The following is a 7,504-nucleotide window of genomic DNA, read 5'->3' as shown; positions in this document are numbered from 1 at the left end:
TAGAAACTGTGTACAAGCCTGATGACACAAAACAAAAACATAAAATCACAAAAATACAAGATGTTTCATTAATAAGATTGTTAGTGTGGTAATTAATCAGTAGATACAGTTGAACTTACTGCTAAAAGAAACAAAAATACTGCTTATAACTCCATCTGTCATTTCTCTGTCAGAATTTAGTGGGCAGGAGGATTGCCGTGAGTTCTTAGCCAGCCTGGATTACATAGCAAGTTCCAGGCCAGCCAGGCCTACATACAACAGTACACATATATACTCTAATAACTGTGTGTATGCATACTTAAATCAGGTTTTCTGTGTCCTCTCTTCCACAGCCTCAAGCAAAGGCTCTCTCAGCAGCTGTAGCCTTCTGATGGCCACTTCCGCCCATTCGTGTTGGTGGTTCAGAAATGGTCAGACTAACGCCAAGCTGTCTACACAAAAACAAGAAATTTGTCCAAGTTTTTTGTTCAAATACTGGGAAGGCAGTGTTAGGATCTCTGGATTCCAGGATCATTTTAGGGCCAAAAGACTTTTTAGGACCTCAACAAACATGACCAGAACCCTGATTCAGGGCTTTGATTCCCATTGCTGCCTCACAAAAAATGTTTGCATCATAACTCCCCAAATCCATGAAGCCCTAAAGAATCTTATACCTGGCATTGTTGTGACCATTTGCTTCTCACAAAAATCCTGTGAGACAAGAAGTGTTAGGCTGAAGAGATGGCTCAGTAATTAAGAGGGCTTTCCTGCTCTTCCAGAGGACCTGAATTCAGTTCCCACCACCCACTTTAGGCAGCTCACAACTGCCTATAAACAGTTTCCAGGGGATCCAAAGGCTTCTTCTGATCTCTGAGGATAACCATCTGTAATATCACACACACACACACACACACACACACACACACTTAAAATAAGTATTTTTATAGATAGAGAAAATGAAGCATAGAAAAGTAGATCAATCAGAATCAATAGATGGTATAAGAAAACTAATCAATATGAACCAGTAGATGATACATAAGGACTGATTCAGGATACCGCACTGCCTTTGGAGTAGAATCTGTGATGAGAATACCCTATATTCATATTCCTGTATATTCACTGATGAACTTTCTGATTTCCAGAACCTAATTCCTACACCAGTGTGCAGGCCATGTCTGAGCCTGAACCTAAAGTATTTGATTTCCTTGAACTAGTTTCCTCTCCATTACTATTTAATCAGAAAATGTCTTTCATTCTACTTAGTTCTATTTTGAAACTTCGAAGATAATCTTGACTCTTTTTCTCATACATTCTCTGTACTTCTCTCTTGAAGAATTTTAATCCAGCAATATGGCTGCTCTGGAAAGAGATCACACGCAAAGACCTTCTAGGTCTATGGAATCTGACCAGAATGCAGACACACTCTGGATTATAAAATGATCTGGCTAGAACACAGACATGCCCTTATTACATACCTTTAATCCCTAACAGTGAAGGTAAAGTTAGTTTATAGAATAAAGCAGCTATGTTTGAAAGTAATGTCTAGCTGAGGGGCAGACAAAGTGACAAATCAGAGGAAGATTTCACAGAATGAATCGGAGAGAGGATAAGCCCAACTCTCACGAGGACAGACAGGAAGGAGAGACTACTTAAGAGAGCATTGGGGGTGGGGGCAGTGAAAGGGAGTTTGCTTTACAGAGACAAGCTAACAGGTGAGCACAGAAGGAGCCAGAGAAAGAGAATGAGCCAGAATACTAGAACAGATTTCTAGCGTTAGTTTGGGCCAGAACAGATGAATTGAACCAGCCAGCCAGAGTTCAGAAAGAGTAGAAAGGGTGAGTTTATTCAGTAGTAAGCTTCTGATGTGACAATTCCATCTGGCAAATAAAAGTTACTTTTACCATAACCTTTAAGAATTCATCCAATACTAATGTCTCGAGTCCATTTCAAATTATGGGTGACATCTGTAGAGTCTTTAAAGCACAGAGATAAACTAGAGATTTTAACTTCCTATTGAAAATTATTTCAGAGCATAATACCTCCACTTCCACCCACCCCTTCACCCATGTATAGTCATTTTTACAGAAAGAGAAACTTCACATGTCCACGTGACCTATGGTTGTTGTTGTTGTTGTTGTTGTTGTTTTTTGATTTTCAAAGTGTTTATTTGTTTGCAGTCTAGCTTCACCTAATCCTATCTGAAGGGCAGAGATGATGAGTTACTGCCACAGACCAGCTGTGATACGAAGAGAAAGGCAGAGAGGGTTTTGTTGTTCTTAGTGAACCTTGTTCCTGTCCCAGGGCTTCAGACAAGTTCTAGTCTGTCACCTAGCCTCAGCAGGCAGTTTATCCCAATGAAGAACTCTACCCACGAACACCTAGCGTGCCAGTATTTATTTCAGTTACTCCTGTTTCAAAGTCCTTATTTCTCAAGGACAGCAATGCATCTGATTATCTACTCTCTCCAATCCTTAAAGGCTTCCACAGGTTTCGGCAAATGTGCATGCTCAGAACTACTTTTCGGAGTTGCTCCTGATTCGTCGCAAGATTCATCGTCAATCCACTTCACCAGTGCTCTGTATCTCTCCACAATATTGAAGCCNAAAAAAAAAAAAAAAAAAAAAAGAAATGGTCTTAACCTATAGCCCAGGCTGGCCTAGAACTCATGCAACCCCAGCTGGCTTCAAATGAAGGGTAATCCTTCCTGCTCAGGTTCCTGAGCGTTCGGATTACAGGTGTGAGCTACCAGGAGAGAGCTTTCTGACTTACTCAGATTTATTTACACTGCTGGGGGCAGGGGGCGGGCCATGGCACGAGTGCAGAGAAGTCAGACAACAACTTGCAGAAGTCAATTTCCTCCTTCCATCAAGGGCTCAAGGATGTGACCCCCATCTTCATACTGTAGGGACCTTGGGGTTTGGGGACCAGGCACCTTCACTGAGGGAGCTGTCTCTTCCACCCTAACTGAGGGCTTTAAAGGGGTTCGTCTCTGCATGTGTTTTTACATAGGAAGTGTGTTTGGCGTGTCCATGTGTAGCCCCGAGGTTAACTCGGGTGGTTGTTTACACACTGAAGCAGGGTTTCTCTCCCTGAACCCAAAGCTTGCCAGTCTGCTGGAAGTCTGCTTCCACATCCCATGCACCAGGACGACAGAGGGGCACTTTGGTGGCTCCTGGGGATCCCCACTCTGGTCCTTATGCTTTCATAGCAAGTCAGCAAAGGATCTACCCACCTTGCCTGCCCTCTTTATACTTTTTTAAAACCACGGTTTCCTGCTGATCTTTACCTAATTCCTCTGATAAATCACAGCTCTAATAGGAAACGCCCTTTGTGACTCAGCCTTCCCTCCGCTCCCCACATCTCTGTGCCCCGTCCCACTCACTCTGTATCTCTCCACAATATTGAAGCCAATGGCACTCTGCAGCTTGCGTAAGCAGATAGGGCAAACATTCAGAGGACGCCGGTCAGACTCCTCCAAGTGATTGGAGCCTTGCATNAAACACGCAAGCCACTGGCAGTGTCGCAGTCCAAGTATGTGTCCAATCTCATGGGTTAAAGTCTGCAAGACATTTATGTCACTGCTCTGTGGCACTACCATCAGCAATTACACAACAGGTACAAGAAACAGATGTATAGGAATCGACGCCATTACCACCATCACCCAACGCCTGCCCAGACCGTCTACACTTAGTAATGGTTATTCCTTACTTTCCCTGGACCAGGGTTTCCCCTTTGGTGCAGCTGATGTGTTGGCTGGTGGACTCCATGTGTGGGACCCCTCACAAGTGGGTTCTACCTACTAGGTGACAATATAATGACTGTATTTGTGACTGGTGGCATATGAGGCTGAGACAGGAGGATAGTACGTTTCCTTTAGGTCAGTAGGGTCCTAACAGCTCAGATTCTGGGCCCCTGCACCCCCAGAGACAGGTTCCGTAGCTCTTGGAGAAGGGATTTGATTTGCATGCTAGTGAGCACACAGGGGGCCCTGTGAACATACTCTCAACACACACTTCTAGGAGGGGCAGCGTGCAAGCACCTACAAACAATCCTGGGGAAAGTAAAAGGTCTACCTACTAAAGAAAAGGAAAAAGGAAGGTTTTTCTAAACAACTTACCTTACAGGATCGCAACAGCAAAACACTAGTGATTTCAGGGACATAATAGTTATCAAAAATGGAGTAGTCACTGGAAGATGTTAGCTGCGGAGTCGTCACACTGCCTTCATATTTCGAGGTGTAGAAGTCCTTGCCGTACCTGGCAAAGCTGAATATGCCCACACCACTTGACAAGGAGGCCTGTCCAAAGACGAAGTTCCACGAGTCCCGAGGGTCGAGATAGATTGTTATCCCCACAATGCAGAAGGCATCTTCCGGTTTACTCTTCTTCAAGAATGCCAGGATATGTCCTGTGTGGATTTGTAGGTGTTGTGTGTGCTCATTCACTCTAAAGGAACACTTGGTTTCAGAGACCGAAACTGGTTCTAAGAACTTCACCTTCAAACCATAGAAAAATGCTTCACAGTAGCCCTTGAGCCATTTAATATATTATTCACTGATAACTCTGGTGTTGCCTAGAGAACCAATGGACTGAATGTAGATAATGTGTTCCTTTGGACAGGGTGCCTTTCTGTAGCGGTCAGAGAAAAACTGTTCGAAGTCTTGGGGAGCCTAGGGGTAGGAGGAGATCCAGTCTGACTGTGAGTGCACAGTAATGGGTTCAAAAAGGTTATTGCGTGGCTGGAAGGCTTCATTCATTAACCGTTGTTCCCCAGCATCTAACTTTGTACTGTGACAAAAGCATAGGGTTCTCTGAGAGGAGAGCTGTTTCCAGTGTGTGCTCGGAGTGCCGTAGTACCTGCATCTTGTCAGCCATAAAACACTGGGGTAGATCTAAGATGCCAATGAGACGCCAGACTCATGGTGATGGAACTTTCCCCATTCCTATCGAGTCCCTATGTGGCATGTTCATCATTTACATCAAGCGTACGAATTCCACCACGAGGCTTTATAAAGGAGAAATCTCTAGCTGCTGTTTTTCCATTTAAGCTTTTCTAAGGACAATGCATGTCTGGCAAAGGGGTGTGGCCTTCACCCCGGACAGGTCTCTAAGCCGCCCTCAAGCTGCCACGGTGGTCCTAGCTCGCATCGTGGCCTATGTTTAGGTTAACATCACACAAGGAATAATCTTTTGAGGGCAAACCTGTGAGACACAGCTGCTGTTCTATGAGAAAGTTCCATGTAATGACTTCAGTACTCAGTGTTTCTGATATCAGAAGCGAAATATCTGATGTCATCACAAAATCTATTCCTGGCGCCCCACACTTATTTATTATTATTATCATTACCGTTATCATTATGGAAGTGCCTCCTTGTCTGCGATAGTGGGAGCAGCAGAGTTGAGGCTCTGAGGAAAGTGAAGATACTTTAAATGCTCTTTTCAGAAAGAATGCTAAGCTGGGTGTGGTGGTACAGTCCTTTAATCCCAGCACTTAGGAGGCAGAAGCAGGGGATCTCTGTGAGTTCGAGACCAGCCTGGTCTACAAAGAACAGCCAGGGCTCTGTTACACAGAGAAATTCTGTCTCAAACACACACACACACACACACACACACACACACACACACACACACACACACACTGCTTACTCCCAGAAATGTTTTGAGAGGACTATGAGATTTTAGAGCTTGCTAGTTAGTCAAGTTCTGTCCTTTCAGGGAGCCAGTTCCCAAAGACAGGACAGGTGAGTGTTTATCCTAATGCTCAGTTTCAATGATAAGACCATAAGACACATAAAGAAACAGGAAGAAATGCCCCCATTCAGAGAACCAAAATCAAGCTGTGGGAAACCAACCATGAAGAGACCCGGATCCCTGGATTACTGTAGATGTCAGTAAACTAAAGGACTGCACAAAAATCCAAATGCAATTGGAAAAATGGCCTGCAAACCAATGAGAACACAGATTTTTTTTTCTTTAAATACACATAGTGACTCCCAAAGTCTATGTAGAAGGCTTGGTCCCTAGGATGGTAACCAGACCTACTGCAAGGTGCTTAGGCCATGGGAAGCTGTGCCTTTTAAGGGATCATGCTGCCGATGCGGTGGAGCCTGCAGCTCGTGATGTGAAGTGATTTGCTACAAAGTCAGTTTCCTGGATAAAGGAGTCTTGTTGGAACAGCACCCAGGCCTTAAAAAAATGACTGCCAAAATCTCAGCTAGATGAGTAAATGCGTTTATCCTGAGTTACTCACAAAGTAGTGAGCAACTGCAGGGTCAGGGAAGGGAAACTGTATTCATCCACAGTCACCACTTCTCTCTGCCTACCTTCCAAAAGCCTGTTTGGCAAGGCTGTCTGCTGCAGAAAGAATGAAACCTAGGCATAGGGCGCCACCTATTGTTAACACACTAGCAGTCACTAGGCTCACCAAACAAGTGAGCTGCCTATCCTTGCTCACAGTCAGACCACAGAGAATGGTCTTACTTTGCTGCGGTTCGGCATGCCAAACAGTGAACTGGAAACTCTTTGCAAGAAGGACTTATTCTGGCTATGCTCTGGGAGAGTCTCATCACTACCTTTGCTCTAGTATTGGTCCCTAAGGATGCTGCCTGGTACCCTCACCGGAGACCCAAAGTGAAGGTGCTTCTTCATCACAGACTGGAACTTGCAGAAACATAAGGCAAATTATCTATTTATCTAAGCTGTGTCAAGCATTTCATCATAAGAGAAAGCCAACTAATGCATGAACACAGGCAAGGGTAAATATTATGAATAAAGAAATGAGGTTTAAATTACTGTGCTGAAAAATTCAATTACCAGGTTAAAAAATTAACTAGATGGTTGTTGTTTTAATCTAGTTTACATTGCTATAGCAAAATAACCAAATCTGGACACTTACAAAGAAAGGAGGTTTGTTTACCTCATAATTTGAGAGGAATCCAAACAGTATGAAAACGCCCCAGTGAGGGACCCCCTGACTGCACCACACAACAGATGGCATCACCCAGGAAGGATAAAGATACAGGAAACAGTAGACCCTGAAACAGGAAGCCAGTGTACAAAGAAGGGCCTTGGATGACTCTCAATGAGTCCCACCTCATAAAAGTCTCGGTGCCTCTTCCACGTCATACCCAAGACAGAACTGAAGTGGAAATCTTTGGTTACTTTAGACTCAGTTGTGTCACGTGGTGTTTTTCTGGAAACTCTTATGAGAGGATGCTTTGCTGAGAACAGACAGGTGGTGCTTTTCTGGAAGCTGAGGGGAGTTGGGAGGGGGTAAGGCACATGATGTTTGGCTAGGGTGGATACTTGAAAGGACATGTGACGTTTGGAAAGGATATACGTGTAACCCAACAGACGTTGGATAATGCTGTGGCATTGGTTCACCTTGCTACTCTTTGCTGGTCTTCGTTGGACTTTGCTGACACTGGTCTTCACTGACACTTCATGGTATTGGTTCACTTTGTCTTCTTTGGTGATCATTGATTATTGTGACTTCCATAGGAAAAAAGATGCCAAAGAACTTCTTG

General features: G+C 44.1%; 1 pseudogene; it reads right to left on the bottom strand.

Moving 5' to 3' along the window:
• Window positions 1-2,322: 2,322 nt before the first annotated feature.
• On the bottom strand, window positions 2,323-4,885 carry LOC110320573 (annotated as a pseudogene).
• Between the last annotated feature and the right edge of the window lie 2,619 nt (window positions 4,886-7,504).

The sequence above is a fragment of the Mus pahari genome, chromosome 4 (assembly GCF_900095145.1).
Source record: "Mus pahari chromosome 4, PAHARI_EIJ_v1.1, whole genome shotgun sequence".
Taxonomy (NCBI): Eukaryota; Metazoa; Chordata; class Mammalia; order Rodentia; family Muridae; genus Mus; species Mus pahari.
The sequence above is the reverse complement of the archived record's forward strand: the minus strand, read 5'-3'. Positions and strand labels throughout refer to the sequence as shown.